Source organism: Salvelinus fontinalis, chromosome 4 (assembly GCF_029448725.1).
Source record: "Salvelinus fontinalis isolate EN_2023a chromosome 4, ASM2944872v1, whole genome shotgun sequence".
NCBI classification, from domain to species: domain Eukaryota; kingdom Metazoa; phylum Chordata; class Actinopteri; order Salmoniformes; family Salmonidae; genus Salvelinus; species Salvelinus fontinalis.
The window spans coordinates 33,455,442-33,477,680 of record NC_074668.1 but is presented as its reverse complement, the minus strand read 5'-3'; positions in this window follow the sequence as shown (position 1 = coordinate 33,477,680).

The window sequence follows — 22,239 nt, the reverse complement described above, 5'->3', positions numbered from 1 at the left end:
TAGATCCACTGTCCCCAGAGCAGAGTGAGCTCCCCAGTAGACAACAATGCACACCAGTACCATACATTGTGCCAAAGCCACTACATAAAGCAGCGGTGTATTGGATTAAGGTGGCTCTTTAGCTTTTTCCCCGTGGCAGTGGCCGATGGGCCAGTGGAGTGGATGTGACGGCCGCTTAAGCGGTGACAAGCAGAAGGTCAGTGTCACTGATGAAGGACTGAGGCCAACTGGCCCTCTGATGTAGCCATCCTTTTGCAGAGAGGGAGAATCCATCCTAGTTAAGACAACACCCAGACAGACAGGGACGGACTGGGGAGACAGACACAGGGGAAGGAGAGACTGAGGTAGATAATGAAAGGAAGAACAGAGGAATGGAGTGAGGTAAAGAAGGGAGGCAAAGACAGACAGTAAGAATGTTCCCAGCTAGATAGCAAGCACAGTACCAGGCGAAATGTTACTCAGCCACTAGAGTCATTTATTAGTGATGAAACATTCTGTGGAATGCTATGAATTAGACACCCATGACTCATATGTATGCTGTAGGGCAGTCTGACCCATATGTATGCTGTAGGGCAGCATGACCCATATGTATGCTGTAGGGTAGCATGACCCAAATGTATGCTGTAGGCCAGCATGGCCCATATGTATGCTGTCAGGAAGCACGGCCATCTGATTGCACTGATGTTAGGCTACAGGATAAACCAAGTCAAATGGTGGTTGGACAGCCGATGGAGCACCAGAAAAAAAGGACCCTTTTCCTCTGCCACTCATTGGCTTATTTGACTTGGAAATATATGTGGCATCCGTCTGAAAGCTGAATTGATACAGTTACCATCAGAGAGGTTATTACTGGCACTTGATCCACGCTGCCACCTACATACAGCATTATTACAGACCCCACCCCACCTACCCACAGCCCACGTCTGCACAACACTCTGTCTGTGAACAGGGCTTAGCTGAGGGGAGCTGGGCCATGCCATGCATATGCCTCATTTCCCTTTATATGGATAGGGAAACGCTAATTATCGTATATGGTGATTATCATTTACAGTTCCTTCAGAAAGTATTCACTCCCCGTTACTTTTCCACATGTTGTTGTGTTACAGCCGGCATTTAAAATGGATTCAATTGAGATTTTGTTTCACTGATCTACACACAATACCACATAATGTCAAAGTGGAATTATGTTTTTAGAAATGTTTAGAAATTAATAAAAAATGAAAAGCTGAAATGTTTTGAGTCAATAAGTATTCATACCCTTTTGTTATGGCAAGCCTAAATAAGTTCAGGAGTAAAAATGTGCTTAACAAGTCACATAATAAGTTGCATGGACTCACTCTGTGTGTAATAATAGTGTTTAACGTGATTTTTTAATGATTAACTCATCTCTGTACCCCACACATACAATTATCTGTAAGGTCCCTCAGTCAAGCAGTGAATTTCAAACACAGATTCAACCACAAATACCAGGGAGGTTTTCCAATGCCTCACAAAGACCAGGGAGGTTTTCCAATGCCTCACAAAGACCAGGGAGGTTTTCCAATGCCTCACAAATACCAGGGAGGTTTTCCAATGCCTCACAAAGACCAGGGAGGTTTTCCAATGCCTCACAAAGACCAGGGAGGTTTTCCAATGCCCCACAAAGACCAGGGAGGTTTTCCAATGCCTCACAAAGAAGGAAACCTATTGGTAGATGGGTAAAAATGTAAATAAAATAGACATTGAATATCCCTTTGAGCATGGTGAAGTTATTAATCAAACTTTGGATGATGTATCAATACATCCAGTCACTACAAAGATACAGGCGTCCTTCCTAACTCAGTTGCCGGAGTGGTAGGAAACCGCTCAGGGATTTCAACATGAAGCCAATGGTTTCCTTAAAACAGTTACAGAGTTTAATGGCTGTGATAGGACAAAACTGAGGATGGATCAACAACATTGTAGTTACTCCACGATACTAACCTAAATGACAGAGTAAAAAGATGAAAGCTTGTAAAAAAATATATTCCAAAACATGCATCCTATTTGCAATAAGGCACTAAAGTAAAACTGAAAAAAAATATGAATTTTTTGTTGTTGCCACATTTGAATATAAAGTGTTATTTTGGGGGCAAAGGGCAAAGGGTTGCTACTTTGAAGAATCTCAAATATAAAATATATAATGATTTGTTTAACACTTTTATGGTTCCTACATGACTCCATATGTTTTATTTCATAGTTTTGATGTCTTCACTATTATTCTACAATGTAGAAAATAGTAAAATAAAGAAAAACCCTTGAATGAGTAGGTGTGTCCAAACTTTTGACTGGACTGTAAATGCAACTGGGTGGAAATTCTATTATTGGTCAAAAGAACTTTAAAGGATTAAAGGGGTAATCCACCCCAAGCCACCAATTCCTATTATTATCCGTGTTAAATAAAACTAATATGTGAAAACAATATTTATTTGTGAACAAATGTTTCATTTTGTTGTTATAACAAGGTTGGTAGCAACATGTGAAAATCGTTGTGGAAATCTATTGCAGCTCAAGTCAACTGCAAAACCCACAATGCAGTGCTCTCTATCTGGGCTAGCAAACGTAGCTACACACAATAATACCAAAGTCAATATCAGCATGTGAAGTAGCTAGCTATCTGTAAAATTGCCTAAACAAACTGCACTATCAATTTAGAAATCTATCTCACCGAGTTCAACTTGTAGTTTGTCATTGCCCAGAGTGAGTGCAGAGTAGGTTGCTATGGCAACAACTACCCATTCCACATTTCCCACAGCATTGCAAGATGACACTTGAAGGAGAAACTGAGTTGAATAATTTGGTAGACTGTAGATTGAGCACATCTAAGGGAAATATATACATTGTCATGACGATTTAAATGGATGGATGTGTTCTAGACAAGCATACCAATACTATATATTGGCTGATTTTGGCGATCTGGAGTGCTGTGTTAAAAGCCTTATAAAATGTGATAGTGTGTTATCCCGTATCTCCAGTGAGGAGAACCACCAACACAATTTCCTGATTTCACAAACTGACCACTTCGTCGTTAAATCATGGGAAAAATGCTATTTTACCCACTGATAGAACATAGGCTTTCATCAAATTGACAGGAGTTTCATGATTTTTATTTCTGGGGGTGGATTATCCTTTTAAGTAAAGGGTCATGTGCATAGGAAGGGAGAGCAACATGGCCATTGAGTGAGAAACAATTAATTAAATGTTTGTTTGAAATACTTCAGTAATTGTGCTATAAAAAACATTTCCTTTGTATTATCTGCCTGGTAAAAAGGGAATTACTTGACTAATATCACATAAGGACTTGAAATCCTTATTTAAAGACATTTACAGTAATGCTATTTTGTTCGACTGAACCTCATTTTGTGACCTTTGAACTCTGGACTATTGACTTTGAGTTGCTTTGATTGCTGGCTACATACAAAAAGCCTTACTGCGTACAATTTTGAGTTTGGTTTGTGATTTCTGTTCCTACCATTTAATTTCGAATCAAAGCTTTCATCTGTTGCTTAACGTGCCTTGCATTTTGCTGTGTTTGTGCATATGTATACGCTTACTGTGCATGCATATTGCTTGCTATTCTGTAGAAAGGTCTAGGGGTCGAATTATATTCTACATGGTTCCCAGTCCTTGTTTTATATGGCACATAAGGAAAAGACAGGTGATTGTTGAACATCAACATCAATTATTTGTCCAGTCTAAGCAAATTTGAAGCTAAATAAAAGTCTGACTGTACATCAATCAATGAATCATATGTATTTAAAAAGCCCTTTTTTACATCTGCCGATGTCACAAAGTGCTGTACAGAAACCCATGTACATGTAGAACAGGATCAACGTGTTGTCAAATATAATGATGTCAAATGTATTATCATATCAGTGAAGTGCATTGAGGCAAGATGGGACATATTACATTGTGTCTATTTCCTCTATTAGCACTTAGAAAATGCTTACAGTCATTGCAGGACCAGATAGGCCCATGCTCAGCAAAATGTTCCATATTTTGTCCATTTACCTCATATTGATTGTCTCAGGTTGAGAGGTTAAAAGCTGGATTGAAAAGGTTTTTAATGGGGTGGTTTTTGTCCAAGTGTTAATGGCCATCATCGTCAATTGATTCTCGAGTACTATTAAATTGGCAAAAGCTCAGAGTGTTTGGTCACATAAAATGTGTCCACTCAAAATAAGTAATTTACTGGTAATGTCATACTTGTCTGAAAGCCCTTACAGAGAGATATGAAAGATGTTGTATGAAAAGTTCTTTACATATACAGTGTTGGGGAAGCTATTCTGAAAATATAGTTTACCAAGCTAGTAATTACTTCACACTGGAAGAAGTTAAGCTACACTAAAGCTACCCATAAGAAAAAATATATAGTTTACTTAATTAAAGTTACTTTAAAAAAGTAGTTGACTACATCCAAACTACTTCATGAAAAATTATCCTATCTAAATCTGAAATGTCATTGACTACAAATTGCAAGAACAGATCACTCTGGAGTCAGATGATAACAGAATGTGTGATTTAGTGATGTTTCAAGTGAGAATTGGGCAGGTCTGATGTCGAAAAAGAAAGGAAATGATTGCCTACTTCCCAATATTTCCATGTTTTTTTTGCAAAAAAAACTAGTATGTAGTTCCAGTAGTTAGTTACACCGCTACATTGCAAAAAAGTTATTAACTACTGAAAAAACTACAAAGATTTGAATTTATTAAAACTACCACCAAGCTACAGTACAGCAAAATGTAGTTAAATTACTAGTTGAACTATGTCTAGTTCACCACTCCCCAACACTGTACATATATACTGGTTATTGCTGAGGATGTGATTGAGCAGTCTTTCTGATGGTTATTCCCCCCCCCCTCTCTCTCTATCTCTCTTTCTCTTTTTTTCTCTCTGTCTCTCTGACACCTCCCCTCAGCGTAATACACACCAGCAAGCGATCGATACACACTCAGCCGAGAGCAGGTAGGAATTGTGGCAGTGTAGGCACCACACATTACAGGGTGGCCAAGGCCAATAAGCTGTGGAGGGGAGGAAGAGAAGGGAGCTAGGGGAGATCCATAGATTGGGTTTTCACGTTTTTAACCCTCTTGGCACTGTTCGTTTTTAGATAAAGTAGGAAGTTGTTTTTTCATCAAATGCTAATTTCTTGAAACTCTGGTGGCTTTAGGATAGAAAGAACCCCAGCCAAGTGATTGTAGTCATTACTGCAGTGCCAGTCTACAGTGTAGGAGGGGAAATAACTCTGCATTGCTGGAAAATGACCTATAAATTATCATTTCACACTTAGTCTATACCTGTTGTTTATGAAGCATTTGACAAATAAAATAACATTTGATTTGAAATAAGACAACATTATCACACTCACAGACATCCCTCCCTGTTTCCATGGCAACAAATCACACTTCCTCATCATGAACTTAAATGACAGACGCAACCTATTAAGCCTGCTAAGATATGAATTACAGTGTTAGCATGTGAATAGGTGTGTGTGTGTGTGTTAGCATGTGAATAGGTGTGTGTGTGTGTGTGTGTGTGTGTGTGTGTGTGTGTGTGTGTGTGTGTGTGTGTGTGTGTGTGTGTGTGTGTGTGTGTGTGTGTGTGTGTGTGTGTGTGTGTGTGTGTGTGTGTGTGTGTGTGTGTGTGTTAGCATGTGAATAGGTGTGTGTGTGTGTGTGTGTGTGTGTGTGTGTGTGTGTGTGTGTGTGTGTGTGTGTGTGTGTGTGTGTGTGTGTGTGTGTGTGTGTGTGTGTGTGTGTGTGTGTGTGTGTGTGAGATAGAGAGAGAGAGTGTGTGTGTAACCGCTGCATAGCAACATAATTTTTAGTTGGTGCAACTGGTCTGAATTCTATAAAGTAACCTTTACATGAAGACTAATGTTGTTGTACAGCCTGCTGGGGCAGCAGCTGACCCCTGCTGTTCCTCTGCCAGGATGTTCAGGTAATCAGGAGGAGCCTGTCTGTCTGGTGGCCGCCAGGTTATTACTGGCTTTTTGATTGCAGTAGGCCTACAATCAGTGCCACACAAACATTCATTTTAGCAATATGAGAGCCTTTTCCTAAATGGAAAATCGGAGAAAATCAAAAATGCAAGACGTGTGTCTGTGTGCTCATACATGTACAGTGAAGTGACATCCTTCTTTCTCACATTCTCTGGTTGGCAGGTTCAGCGTCCTATTTTATTGCATTAGATCAACAGTCGTTATCCTTTTGATTCCATGCATGTGTTTAACTATAATGGTAGTGATGATGTCACACCATAAATCATTGAATTCATTGAGCCTCATCCTGCGCCTGCTTGGCCACGTCCTCTCTACACTGCTTGTGGGCTGCACATCCAGAGCCTTGTAAATGGGAGTGTGTGTGTGACTCATCAGGGGACCACAGTGTTTTTTCAGAGGGACCAGTCATTTGATGAGGCTGCATCATGGCCCACACCCTGCCTCTACGGATGCCTGCCCTGGACCACCATGCTCTCTCTCTCTCTCTCTCTCTCTCTCTCTGCTTTGTGGTGGATACTGGAGTCCAAGAGACAGCTCAAATATCCAAGTCTGCTGAGTTACCACATCAAGCAGCTTAGTGACATGTGTTGAACACACACACACACACACACACACACACACACACACACACACACACACACACACACACACACACACACACACACACACACACACACACACACACACACACACACACACACACACACACACACACACACACAAGCAAAGACACACGTGCAAGTACGGATGCACACTCACACACACACCCTAAACACTGATCTCCACACACTCTAAGTGTAGCCTTCATGGATCAGAAAGGCTTAAGATGCATTTTCCTGTTGATGAAAGCTTTCTCCAATTTCTCCATCATTTATCCACAGCTATTTTTAATGGGATACCTCCTTTCTTACTACTTTCTCTTTACATTCCCGCACTTTCTACCAACCTCTGCTCTAGCCATGGGAACACCTGCTCTTTCCATGACATAAACTGACCAAGTGAATCCAGGTGAAAGCTATGATCCCTTATTGATGTCACCTGTTAAGTCTACTTCAATCACTGTAGATGAAGGGAAGGAGACAGGTTAAAGAAGTATTTTTAAGCTTTGAGACAATTGAGACATGGATTGTATATGTGTGCCATTCAGAGGGTGAATGGGCAAGACAAAAGATTTAAGTGCCTTTGAACGAGGTATGATAGTAGGTGCCAGGAGCACCGGTTTAAGTGTCAGAACTGCAACACTGCTGGGCTTTTTACACTGAACAGTTTCCTGTGTGTATCCGAATGGTCCACCACCCAAAGGACATCCTGTCAACTTGACACAACAGTGGGAAGCATTGGAGTGAACATGTGAACATGGACCAGTATCCCTGTGGAACGCTTTCGACACTTTGTAGAGTCCATGCCCCGAGGAATTGAGGCTGTTCTGAGGGCAAAAGGGGGTGCAACTCAAAATTAATGTTTTGTACACTCAGTGTGTCTCTCACTGCTTCTGTCTTTTTCAACCCTCCTTTATCTCCCCCATCCCCCCCCGCCTCCATCCCCTGTTCTCCTCATTGCTCCTTGTCCGTTCCTTCATAGTTTAACTCTCCCCAATAACATGAGCACTTTCTTCAATCACATAAGAACAAATTACCTTACAAATTAAAAAACATCAGTGATATTCCTTGGCTTAAGAGCGGGCCCACCGTATCCCTAATGAAATTTGCAGCGCCATACATCAGGAGTGTGTTGTCGGCCACACATAGCTCCTCCAATCTTCCGTAGCCCCCTGCTGTTTTAATATGTATTATACTGATCGTCATTTCCACATCAAATGTGTGTAGTGATGTCTGCTTCTCCCTTCTCTTCTTTTTAAAATGAGTCCTCATCTGCATTCCTTTTTTTAATGTCTGGATTAAAAATAGACACGCATACATATTTTAATATGTTACCAGCGCAGTCTGGTTACACTGCTAACACGCAAATGTAATTTGAGTGATTAAAGAGTGTTACACAATCAGTGTCAGATTCAGCACTAGCTAATGAAAGACACATTTCCTTTGAATATCCTTGAGGGTTACGACCAAGCAGAACAAAGGTGAATTCTATTTTTCTGCTCTCCTAAAATTAAATGTGTCTTCCACATTCAGGAAACCATTCATTATAATTTTTGTCTCTCTCCTACCAGAAAAAAGATTGTATTCATTAGGGAATACATTTACTTGTGCAAGTATGTTAGACACACCGAGAGGTTAGATTAAATGATTCAGCATGCAGACAAATATATGTATGTGTGAACATCCATATTTCAGATGTAGCTACAGGCAAATTTTTCGCATTGTCTGTTTATTCACTTTAGCCTCGTGTTTGAACTGGAACTTATTAGAGGAAAAAATATGAACATTTTCTTCACTGCAGATCTGGGCATACTGTGGAGCAGAGATGTTATGGGCAAATACATGTTAACGGAATTACACTTTGACCTAGTATTTTCACTTTAAATGTATGCCAAACAAACACCATTGATTTCAAAGTTTAACAAACCATACAAGGCAATGCACAAGGACTCATTTTAACAATTTCCATTGAAACATTTCCAAAAATGAATTTAGTGGAAGTAATGTGCAGATGCAAACTTTGGTAATGGAATGGCGGTAAAACGATTACGTTTTCCAAAAACTATGTTAAATATCTGCTCTGAATTAAAATTAAAAGATGTCTGCAGAAAGAATGACATGGCACCTTGAGTTTGAAAACAAATATTTTGGTTATTGAACTACAGTAAGTGAAGTAACGGACAGTAGAGTATAGGTCAGTACAGCAGAGTACAGTACAATATATTTTACTCTACTATACTCTACATTCCTTTACAGTACTGTACTACTGTATCGTATCATATTGTACTGTACTCTACTGTGCTCTGCTCACTGTACTGTGCTATCCAAACTTGTGAAACATATAACAGGTTCAGATTTGGTCCAGTCCGGTTCGTCTGTGGACGTTAACATCAAGGCCAGGGTGGATTGACAAAATGTCAACTACTTTCTTTTTTTACCCCTTCTTCTCCCCAATTTCGTGGTATCCAATTGCTGGTTACAGTCTTGTGTCATCGCTGCAACTTCCTTGCGGAATCGGGAGAGGCAAAGGTTGAGAGCCGTGCGTCCTCCGAAACACAACCCAACCAAGCCGCACTGCTTCTTGACACAATGCCCACTTAACCCGGAAGCCAGCCGCACCAATGTGTCGGAGGAAACACCGTGCACCTGGCCACCGAGTCAGCGTGCACTGCGCCCAGCCCGCCACAGGAGTCGCTAGTGCGCGATGGGACAAGGACATCCCTGCCTGCCAAACCCTCCCCTAACCCGGACAACGCTGAGCCAATTGCGCGTCTGGTCCTCCTGGTTGCAGCCGGCTGCGACAGAGCCTGGACTCGCACCCAGAATTTCTAGTGGCACAGCTGCGACGCAGTGCCTTAGACGACAGCGCCACTCGGGAGCCGAACTACTTTTTAATATCCATGGACGTCCGGTGCTCAGTGGGTGAGGATGCTGGTTACAGTAAATGGAAAGAGAGGTGGCTCATGGGTAGGTGTCAGCAAGTTCCGGGAGAGAGAGCGAGAGAAAGAGAGAGAGAGAGTCCAGACTCAGACTGTTTTAACGCTCTTGGTTCGACCACCAGACGACAGAAAGAGAAAGAAAACAGTTATGAGCTGAACATAACAGTAAGCTAGTGGAAAGGAGGGCAGTAGCAGGTGACCCAACTGTGGATTGTGACTATTATGGTTTCCCACTGTAGCCAATTCAGTTGCAGTAATTCTATTACAGATTTGGTAACGGAATTACGAGTTTTACTATCACTTTAACTAACTGATAGATCTACCATTACTTGCTACTTCTGTGCACTTTCATTATCCTCCAACCTTTGTAGCTCAGTTAGTAGAGCATGACACTTGTAATGCCAGGGTAATGGGTTTGATTCCCAGGACCACCCATACATAATATGCATGCACGCTTGACTGTATGTCGCTTTAGATAAGTGTCTGCTAAATTATTATTATCTCATGAGGGAGAGATATAAGAAAATATGTTAAAGATACGTGGGTTTTTGGTAACGGAAGGCACAAGGCACATGGCAATATTTCTAAAAACTTACAGAAGGTAAACAATTTCAAAATATAAGTGTTGATATTAGTCGGCAGGGGTCTTTACATCAACATGATTGTGTTCTGATGTATTTCTGATCAATGTTTTTCTAACACCCCTTTTCCATCTGTTTATCCAGAAATCAAATCCTTTACTTATGCCACATTTTTAAGATGGAAAATGGTTGAAAATTTTATCCATGCCTTCAATTCTCTTAGCTTTTATTTGACACCCAATTTGACATGCTCATATGGACTTCACATGTTGGTGCTCAAGGGTTCTTTTACATGGAAATGAGCTATACACTTACACACATACGTAACATATGATTATTTCCTTATACGTTTGTGTGTGTGTGTGCGTGCGTGCGTGCGTGCGTGTGTGAGAGAGATAGATAGATAGATAGTAGAGAGAGAGAGAGACAGTGAGACAGAGAGGGAAAGAAAGAGAAGGAGAGTAAGGCTGACATTGCATCTGGTACAGAATATGCTAAGTAAGAGTATTGGGACACAGAGAAGCTGGACAACAGTTATCCAGATATCAATATTTGGCAAGCTGTTATAAAGCGATATTGAATTCAGCTAATGCTTGATATGACATGTTGTTATACAATATGATCTGGCTCCACTTCCATAGGATAGTAGGTTTCTCTTCATATCATGATGCAGGGAAATGCCTGTACCATAACAAGAGTAGCTCTTACTGAATAGTTATGACACCTTACGTAAGGTACAATATGTTTGTTTTCATGGGTGTTCTTTTTCTGACTTATTGACCATGCTAAACCAAGTCACCCTTATCAGTGGACCTTCAGCATTCTCAATCTGAACAATGTGCAAAGTTTCAGTCTTTACTATACTAACCTACACAGTATCACTGGAGAGTGTATTGGAATCTGTTTCCCTGTGAGCAGAAACCCTACAGAGAGAGGACTGGAGGGATCTGTGGTAATAAACTTGGCTCAAGATGCAGAAAGCAGATGCCGGGGTTGAGAAGGGGCCAACACATGCTGGAGATCACGGAGGGAACAGGACGGGCTGTGGATGAAGAGAGAGAGAAATGTTTGCCTTTTAGAGGTGAGGTTTAAATGGGGAAGGACCATTAAAGGTATGTGGGTGGAACTGAAGGAGGCCAGAACCAGAAGAGAATGTTAGGCTTTCTGGAAGTAGACTTTCATTATTTATCACCTAACACTGTACACTCAAATAATATATTCACTCATAATCTGAGACAGTTTTATGGTGTTAAATACAGATTTAATGTAATTAAATGTATATGAACATTATACTATCCAGTCCATCATGGAGTATCTGTTCAAGCCCACTCTGCCGTAGTTTGTAGGTAAAGCTAGGAGTGAATGGACTCCTGACCCTTATTCTCTCTCCTCTCTCAGCTCTGTGTGAACCCTCTCTGGGGGTTATTGATGGGCCCCGCCTCCTCCCCCGGCTCCATAAATCTCAGAGAAATGGCCCCTGCCTGGTGGAGGGCCAGACACTCTGCAATCGGGCCCGAGCCTGATGACAGCTTTAGCTGCTGCTGAAGTGGACAGCTCCAGTTTCTGTCTAGCCACATATAGACTGGCCTCACTAAAACATGTCCTCGCTGGCCACCTAAAGAGTCAACCTTATGATTTTGAGAAATAACAGATTTCCCTGTCTGATGTAGATTAAATGGTAATCACTTAAGCATATTACCATGGGCCTGAATGTGTTGATGCTGTTTGTTTGAGAACTTAGCTCCAGTGCTGACTCAATGTCCATACTTACTCCATACTATGACCATGCAGACATTCATTCACCATAGATTTTTAACTGGTGGCCATAGCATCGACAGTAAAGCATACAGTGACTTCAGAAAGTATTCAGACCCCTTCAATTTTCACACATTTTGTTACGTTACAGCCTTATTCTAAAATTGATTAAGTTAGAAAAAATCCTCAGCAATCTACACACAAAAACCCATAACGACAAAGTGAAAACAGGTTTTTAGATTTATTTGCAAATTTATAAAAAAACAAAAACAGAAATAGCTTCTGTACATAAGTATTCAGACCCTTCGCTATGAGACTCGAAATTGAGCTCATGTGCATCCGGTTTTCATTGATCATCCTTGAGATGTTTCTACAACTTGATTGGAGTCCACCTGTGGTATATTCAGTTGATTGGACTTGATTTGGAAAGGCACACACCTGTCTATATAAGGTCCCACAGCAAAAACCAAGACATGAGGTCCAAGGAATTGTCTGTAGATGTTCGAGATAGAATTGTGTCGAGGCACAGATCTGGGGAAGGGCACCAAAACATTTCTGCAGCATTGAAGGTCCCCAAGAACACAGTGGCCTCCATCTTTCTTAAATGGAAGAAGTTTGGAACCACCAAGGCTCTTCCTAGAGCTGGTCGCCTGGCCAAAGTGAGCAATCGAGGGAGAAGGTCCTTGGTCAGGGAGGTGACAAAGAACCTGATGGTCACTCTGACAGAGCTCTAGAGTTCCTCTGTGGAGATGGGGGAACCTTCCAGAAGGCAGCCAAAGACTCTCAGACCATGAGAAACAAGATTCTCTGGTCTGATGAAACCAAGATTGAACACTTTGGCCTGAATGCCAAGCGTCACGTCTGGAGGAAACCTGGCACCATTCCTACAGTGAAGCATGGTGGTGGCAGCATCATGCTGTGGGGATGTTTTTCAGCGGCAGGGACTGGGTGACTAGGATTGAGAGAAAGATGAACAGAGCGAAGTATAGAGAGATCCTTGATGAACACATACTCCAGAGTACTCGGGACCTCAGACTGGGGCGAAGGTTCACCCGAAGCACACAGCCAAGACAACGCAGGAGTGGCTTTGGAACAAGTCTATGAATGTCCTTGAGTGGCCCAGCCAGAGCCCGGACCCGATCGAACATCTCTGGAGAAACCTGAAAATAGCTGTGCAGCAACGCTCCCCATCCAACCTGACAGAGCTTGAGAGGATCTGCAGAGAAAAATGGGAGAATCTCCCCAAATACAGGTGTGCCAAGCTTGTAACGTCATTCCCAAGAAGACTGCTGTAATCGCTGCCAAAGGTGCTTCAACAAAGTACTGAGTAAAGTGTCTGAATACTTATGTATATTCTTTATAAATTAGCAATAATTTCTAAAAAACAGTTTTTGCTTTGTCATTATGGGGTATCATGTGTAGATTGATGAGGGTTTTTTTTTTTAACCAATTTTAGAATTAAGCTGTAACGTAACAAAATGTGGGAAAAGTCAAGGGGTCTGAAGCAACTGTATGACTATAAAAGTGCCCTAGAAGCCATTGTGTTATCTGGTTATACTGTATGTAGGCTACAGTAGTATTTATTTTATTTACTTAACCTTGAAATGTATTTTCTAAGTTTGACTAGTTCATTGTATTGTTGACTTGGGTCATAGATACATCAGGACGCTTTGATGTCCAGTGTTTATTAATGCTGCTTTCTATGCAGCAATTGCTGAGTCTCTTGTACAGAAAACTGTATGCGCATACGTGTGTGTGTGTATGCATGTGTAAGCATAATGTGTGTCCATGTCAGTATTAAAAAAAAGCAAAGCCAGTCGTAAGTACTGAGCAGTGGTAGGATGGAGCAGTGAGTGAGTCTGCTAGCTCCTTCAGTCAGTCAGTCTGCAGTAGTATGGAGCAGTGAGTGAGTCTGCTAGCTCCTTCAGTCAGTCAGTCTGCAGTAGGATGGAGCAGTGAGCGAGTCTGCTAGATACTTCAGTCAGTCAGTCTGCAGTAGGATGGAGCAGTGAGTGAGTCTGCTAGCTCCTTCAGTCAGTCAGTCTGCAGTAGGATGGAGCAGTGAGTGAGTCTGCTAGCTCCTTCAGTCAGTCAGTCTGCAGTAGGATGGAGCAGTGAGTGAGTCTGCTAGATACTCCAGTCAGTCAGTCTGCAGTAGGATGGAGCAGTGAGTGAGTCTGCTAGCTCCTTCAGTCAGTCAGTCTGCAGTAGGATGGAGCAGTGAGTGAGTCTGCTAGCTCCTTCAGTCAGTCAGTCTGCAGTAGGATGGAGCAGTGAGTGAGTCTGCTAGCTCCTTCAGTCAGTCAGTCTGCAGTAGGATGGAGCAGTGAGTGAGTCTGCTTGCTCCCATTGTCCATCTGCAGTAGGATGGAGCAGTGAGCGAGTCCACTCCTACAGTCTGCAGTAGGATGCTGTAAAAGTCAAACAGCGAATCAGGCCCACAGAAGGGTCCTTACAGAGATTCCCCAGCCAGGAGAAAGCAGTTAAAAGTGATGTGGTCTGTGGGACCACTCTGAATGGAAAGACCTGAACATGACATGACGCTTGAACTCCCCTCCATCCGCCCCGCCAGGCCCTGTGACATGTGTCTAAAGGGCGAGAGCTGGGCGTTCACGTCTGTCACATGTCTAGCTTCAGCAGAACTTGAGCTTTTATATTGTTCTCTCATGTCTTGAATCACCTTAGTTGATTGGTTGGGACATTTTGGATTTACATTTATATCTAAATCCAGTGGAGGTTAAATGCAAGCGATTTTGAGAGTGAGATATTGTTGGATTGTGGGACAGTTGCATCATATTGGTCAACCATACTGGTCAACCAGCTGAGAGATCTCCTTCCACTGAAGTCTGCGATTCCACCATCATTGCAATCATAGCCAAAAATAAATTCAACATTAGCATTTTGGCCTCACTTTATGTCTACGTCCGTATCTTTGTTAAGGAGAAAGACAGAGATGGTTTCACTGCTTTTAAGGACTTTGAATAATCGTAAAATGCAAAGCATTCAAACTGAATCGATCAAAAAGTGTGAGCATTTTTTTGTGATAAAAATATAACATTTTCACAAGCACAAAAAATCATATCTACAAACAAGACAGTTCCAACAAACAGAGTCAACAACACATAATGTAATACAAGAAGCTCCAGCCCTTGATAAATCAAACAATGAAAAGAATGGAATGTACCGATTTGGTCAAGCCTCCCCAAAATCTCCCCAAAAAGTGGTATCATTAAAAAACATTGATGGAAAAAATATTATTTTACATCCTACATGTAAATGTGTTGTACTACACATCTACAAATCTTCTGTCATGTAACATACTTTTCAAAACCACAATTAAATTGAATCGAATGTTGAATTTATCCTAATTACTCTTGCTTGAGTGATAGAGGTCTGCTCCAGAGTCTATAAAGGAATTCCTCTTATAGTTGCATGGGGGGAGCTGTTGGCTTTGGTGCTGCACCTCTCTGTCACTCTCTGACCCCTGCTGGACTGATCGTTGACCTATTAACCTCCAGGAGTTAGCAATGTTTTAATAGCTGTTCATCCACCACTATTATGAAGTTTCAAGTTTTACTGTCAAGTACACAAGTACAATGAAATGCCTTTCTTGCAAGCTCCAAACCCAACAAAAGAGTATCAATGTAGCACTAAAAATAACATAAGGTAGAACAAAAACACACAAGAAATAAAAATAAGAAATGAGAAGAACATGAGAAAGTAAGAAAGTAAGAATGGAACAGCGTCAGTTCCAATACCATATTTACAATGTGCAGGGATACTGGAGTGATAGAGGTAGATATGAATAGGGATAAGGTGACTAGGCATCAGGATATACAGTATGATAAACAGAATTGCAGCGGCGGAAATTATGATTGTACGTGAGTGCGTGTGTACATGTGTGTAGACTCAGTATAAATGCGTGTGCATGTTATGTGTGTGTTGGAGTGTCAGTGTGCGTGATTGTGTAGAGTCCTGTGAGTGTGCATAGAGACAACAACAAAAAATACAGATTAGTATTAGGGGAGAAGTGACTGTGTCCTCCATCATTGTTGCCATTATTCACATAGTCTATGAAGACATGCCTCTAGTTCCACCATGTACTGTGTGTTTCCTAATGAAGACACTGTGTTATTACTGTATAATCAGTGGACTTTCCCTGGCAACATAATGTTGTTACGTTATTTTAATCTTTATTCTAATCATTTTATTCATCATTTATCTCTTTATGTGAGTGAAACATGAAATAAACTTTAGATTATATTTTTTGAAACTACATTAAATGATACAAAAACATAATGTAATTATAAAGTTCTCTTGAAATCATCAAGGGGATTAGTAATGACTAGTCCTTTGAACAGATGTGCCCATGCAAAAAAAAGAGACAGAAACAAAACAATACAAAAAACGATGTAAATGCTAATTGAAGAGTGTGGTAGCTGTGAAAGGAGAAGAGAGTATGGAGCCCTCAAGAGCAGCCTTCTCAAACTGGGAATGTCATCTCATCTGCTGCATGCATTCGTGCTTCTGTGTGTAGGTAAAATACAGACGTTTAAAACTATACATTATTCAAATTGTTTAACCATACTGAATGTTTAAGTTAAAAATTTTGACTTTTTTATCCTATTCTTATTTAGGACACATTATTACGTTTAAGACCGAGAGAAGTACTTTTTGAAATCATAATTCTCTCTCTCCCCTTGCGACATGCATGTCCCTGAATGGCTATTCTATTTCAGTGAGTACATGTATCTTTTTTAAATGTAACTTCATAGGAGTTGTTTACTGAACATGGTTATGGTTCATATTGGACATCATGCATCATGCATCCCCTACGGGGTTTTGACTGACAGTGTCTTATCAGTGAATAAGGCATAATGTAAATGATATATAACCCCCTGTACTAAAACATTTCAAATGCACAGGCCCACCAGTGCTGAGTAGACACAAAATGTAAATGCTAATTATTTAACAAGCCTGTACCTCTCTATTGCCCCCATCCCCCACTCCTGGCTGGCCCCCCTCCCACCCCCCTCTTTAATCATTAAGTATGCATTGATTCAGCCTTCCCCTACGTTATAAATACAGCATCGATCTGCTGGAGGATCAATAAACTCATTCAAATGCATAGCCACTTTGATAACGCTCCTGCTCACTGCCCTCTCTTCCAACAAGATTTCATAGTTTCACTGTGAAATTTGACGTATTGTGGATGAACGTCAATGTATTACTATTTGTTTTAATTACGCATGGTTGCAGGGTTCATTCTGTGTGGTTACAAGTTTAGGTATCAATTCCGAGTGGTTATGTATCGGCATGTATTGGCGTTCTCAGGACCTTTTCAAACGTCCGAAATCAAAGTATATTTCTAGTGATCAGCCTGCTCTGCTTAGCATATCTTTCTCTCCCCTCTCTCTCCACCCTCTCTCTCTCCTTTCTCTCTCTTTCTCTCGCTGCCTCTCTCGTACCCTCTCGCTGCCTCTTTCTCTCTCACTTTCTCTCACTCTCTCTTTCTATCTCTCCCTCTTTCTCTGTCTGTCACATATACTCTTTATCTTTTTACATTACACACACCCATAGTATAGATATACAGCTAGAAATATTAGACTGTTCACACAATATGCAATATTGTTTTTACATACCTGATGTCAATATCAGAAAGGTCAATTCAGTTGGAAACTGGGTCAAATTTGAATGGGTCACTCTCCTCCCCACTCATATATTCATTCAGAAGGGACACGCTGGATTAGAGTACCAGAGAAGGGAGACTAGACAGTTGATGTGGCCAATGTATTCAAAACAGGATATTATTTATAACAGTGGGAGACTCTGCAGCAGCTTTATGATGACAAGGTTATCTGTATTGGGGCTTATTGGGTTGTGAATACATTTCTAGGAGTGTGTTTATGGTTACTTAACTAAGAAATACTGCACAGTTATAAAGTTAAAAAAAAGATTGTAATGAAAATAAACTAGCTGCTGCCAATAAGTTTATTTTGTTGTCCTTTTAATCAGGGTTGGTTAAAGTTATTTGGCATTTCTCTGTTTGAGATTACATCCAGGTTGTTTATGGTCTCTGGGTGAAAATAAACAATGACCCTGGTCTTCCCAATCACTCCCATCCTCTAATGCTGCTGCTGCTTACACTGGAGCAGGAGATGTCTCCTATAAAAATGACTTGCTGTCCCCTTTACCCCATACCCAAGCCCCCACCCCCATCTCTCTCTCTCTCTGTTCAGGTTCAGGACAGTTTAGTAATAAGGGCTGCCGCGGAAGGTTGAGTGGACTGATGATCTTTACAGGGCCTTTTCTGGTGACTCACTAAAACCTGTCTTGTAAAAATGAAGTCTGGGAAACGGGAACGAGGTCTTGGGAAGAATGGGAGGGATGGAGGAACACATGTCTGGGGAAGGGGAGGAGGGTTGGAGGGATGGGGAAGGGGAGGAGGGTTTGAGGGATGGGGAAGGGGAAGGGGAGGAGGGAAGGGGGAGGGTTGGAGGGATTGGGAAGGGGAAGAGGGTTGGAAAGAAGGGGGAGGGTTGGAGAGATGGGGAAGGGGAAGGGGAAGGGGAGGAGGGATGGGGAAGGAGAAGGGGAGGAAGGTTGGAGGGATGGGGAAGGGGGGGTTGGAGGATGGGGAAGGGGAAGGGGGGGGGGTTGGAGGGATGGGGAAGGGGAGTGATGGAGGAACACATTCATAAAAGCAGAGAAAGAGGGAAAAATCAATGCCTATTTTGTTTTCTTTGATTTTAGTGGTCCTCTATTATTCAGTTGCTGCTATTTTCAGATAAGAGCTATCCTACTGTCTAGTTCTCCCCCACCCCTACCGAATAATTTGAAGGCTTGTAGAGGGGCTCATTATATTCAAGGCAGATCCCTGAGAATAATTTGCGGATTTCATGCAGATTTCATTTTGAGTGTTCATCTTTTGGGTACTTCTCCCTCCCTGTATGATTGCTGAATTAAAATATATATTTCCTCTTTGGTATGGGATGTTCAGAGACATTTTCACATACTGCTCCTCAAAAAACTCACATTCAAAATTTGAACTGGTGAAATAAAACTAGACTTGAAGAGTTCAGACTATGGAGGTTTAGAAAAACAGCAAAACTACCATATCCACTTTGACAAAATATAATATCTCTACCACAACATAAATACATGTTTGTAAATGTATGTTTTACACTTTTATATTTCAACCAAAAAATACACAGACTTTCATTTGTTTTATTTTTTCCTACATAATGCATTAAACAATAGTCTGTGTAACCCACACTGTTTGTTAGTTGTCATTCTTGAGGTTTGTCAGTCAATTGTTTGTAATAGTTTCAAAGCCCTATATTTTTTCCCTCTCAGCTAACACTGACGGTTGACATGAAGCCTCATCCTAATGTAGCTCAGTCTGAAAGATGCTGCACTACATTTACTTTGACTCCTGTTAATGTCGAAACCTCACTTCACATTATCTGTTGCGTAGAACAAGCAGGCAGATAATGTCATTTTGTCACTGTGCTTTTCAGCTGTTCCATTTTGATGGAGAGAGGCTCTCCTAAAAGTGCCTCCCATTCTAAAGATCAGCCTTAATTGCGATAACGTGCAGGACCCCGGCATCTGCATTGGACTCTGTAATTGGCCTCTCTGTAATCAGCATCTCCCCTAGATTCACTCCTCGTCAGGTTGCAGACATAGACACATCATAAATGGCCCTTTTATAACGCTACAGAACATGAATAATCAGGACATAGTTGGCCCGTGTGTGTGTGTGTGCGTGTGTGCGTGTGTGTGTGTGTGTGTGTTATGTACAGCAAGTCCCCTCTACTGTTTGTGTGCATGTAAATACATTTTTCAGCACCTAAGGTTATATATTATAAACAATTCCATACTTTACCCCTTATTCAATTCTAAAACTGCACACTTTGATATGCAATTCCAGATATACAATAAATATTATTTTGTTTGTATTATTTTTATTATTGGCCCTAACCCCGCCTCCAAATAGATGTGTACATACATGGTACTTTTTTACATAACGTCATATTTTTCATTTATATACACATTTGTATTATTATTACATTTGGATTCATAGTGTTCAGACATGTCCGGGAAGCGAAAGGTATACAGTTGGTATGACTCAGCGGGGGATCGAACACCCAATCTTATAATCTGAGGGCAGATCCTCTAAACACAAGGCCACTGAGTTGGTTGTCCAGTACTGTACACTACTTCATTTGGTTCCCTCAGAGTGTCTCTACACCCATTACTGTACACTATTTCATTTAGCACCAATTACATTCCCAGTCCCTTTTTGGCTGCTAATACTCATGCTTGCAGGGTCCTAGCTAAATGAACCACTAGGTCTTCATTGCGGGCAGCAAAGGAATTGATTTCACCCCTTAAATCAATTTAATTCATTAGTTATACATTCCTCTTTCCCCCCTCTCGCCTCCCTCTCTCCCAGCTTGTCTCAGGAGTCAGAGTGTGGAAAGTGACCTATCCCAGCCCGTGACACGGAAGGCGAGTGATTTGAATGATAACCAAATAGCTAGCGCACCCTTGCCGGTGTTTAAAGATCATATGTAAATCAAATGTCGGGGGGAGAAATTGCTTGGTGGGGTTCTGTCAGAAAACAATTTAGTGATCGTTAAAAGGGATGCCTCGCCGTCACACAAACCTCCGCAAATGAATTCAATGCAGCCACTGGTCTCTGCCCACTCTCACTTCTATCAACCCCCCCTCATTTCTCTCTCGCTCTCTTTTTTTCTCTCTATCACTTACCCCCATCCCGTCCCCTGGCCCCATCCCCCGTCTCGTCCCCTGGCCCCGTACCCATCTCTTTGAGGCACACACAAATACAGACTAACCACCATACACACCTCCAGATCGAAACTCCAAACTATCTCCCGTGTCATCCCCAAAAATAAATATTCTCTCATCCATCATATACAGCGTCAATAAAGATTGAATTATGGAGGCAGAATGAGAGCTGCACAGAGGCTGTATAAATAACACAAAGAGACACAGCATAGCAAATGCCTGATGACAGGCGTGATAATGGAACATGAGTTGGTGGGAGACTGAAACAGGCCACACCCATGGATGTATTTATCCTAATGAGAAGGTTATTACATCAGCCAGACTGCTCTGCTGGAGGAGCCATCAGGACTAGATGGTGGAGGATATAGGGAATATTCTGATATGTTCCCCCGTGAGAGAGATATTTATTACTCCCATCCCCAAAGAGTGTATGTGTCAGTCACTGTCCCTGGGGACTGGCTGTGTGGTACAGAACACTTCAAGGAGGAGAGAAACACATAGCAGAAAATTTACATTAGGTAGATGGATGCTATTTCACTCAGTGTACAGTGTTAACTGAGTTTTGTGTCTGTGTAAAGATGCGGTTTCCTATTTTTTAAAAGCAGAAACACTTCCTCTCTGTCTTTCAAACACACACAGAGTTATTACAGTCACACTCATTCACACACAAACACATGGATTGTAGCCTCCACTGGGTGTTACTATCATTCCTAGTGTCTGACACGGACACACACACACACACACACACATATTCACACACATTGTCTCCGTCATTCACATTGAACATGGTAGTCTTTGTTCAACATACCACACACACAGTCCATGTTTAGATTGTGCAGAACTCATTGTGTCACATGGCACCTGATATCCTCCACCGTTAGGGAATCAAATTAAGAGAGCTACTGCTGCCGCTGCTGCCGCTGCCGCCTCTTTCCCTCTTTTCTCATCTGCCATCCCGAGGCATAATTAATTTTATCATCAGCGTCATTATTATTGTTAAATTGTTTTTCATATTTCTTCTTTTTTTCTCCCTCGCCTGCATGGAATACCAAGTGTATGCTAATGTATTTGGAGAGTGGAAAGAGGGAGAATGAGAATGAGAGAGGGTGGGATGAAGAGAGAGAGGGAGAGAGGGAGGGATGTGGAGGTGAGGCAGTGGAGAGAGAGAGAGAGAGAGAGAGAGAGAGAGAGAGAGAGAGAGAGAGAGAGAGAGAGAGAGAGAGAGAGAGAGAGAGAGAGAGAGAGAGAGAGAGAGAGAGAGAGAGAGAGAGAGAGAGAGAGAGAGAGGCAGACAGTGGTGGAGAGAAGAGAGGATGGAAGGTGAGTGGAGCAGGGGAAGGGGTGTTGTGGGGGGCACATTACATATTCCACCAGCGTATTTGGAACCCAATTAATCAAGCGGAGGAGAGGAGAGATGCAGAAAGGATGAGATCGCCCTTCACGTTGATGAGGCCTGGCCAGGGCAAACGCTCAACCACCTGAGCTCCTAACAGCCATGCCAACGCGCAGGAATTATGGGAATACCTTCACAC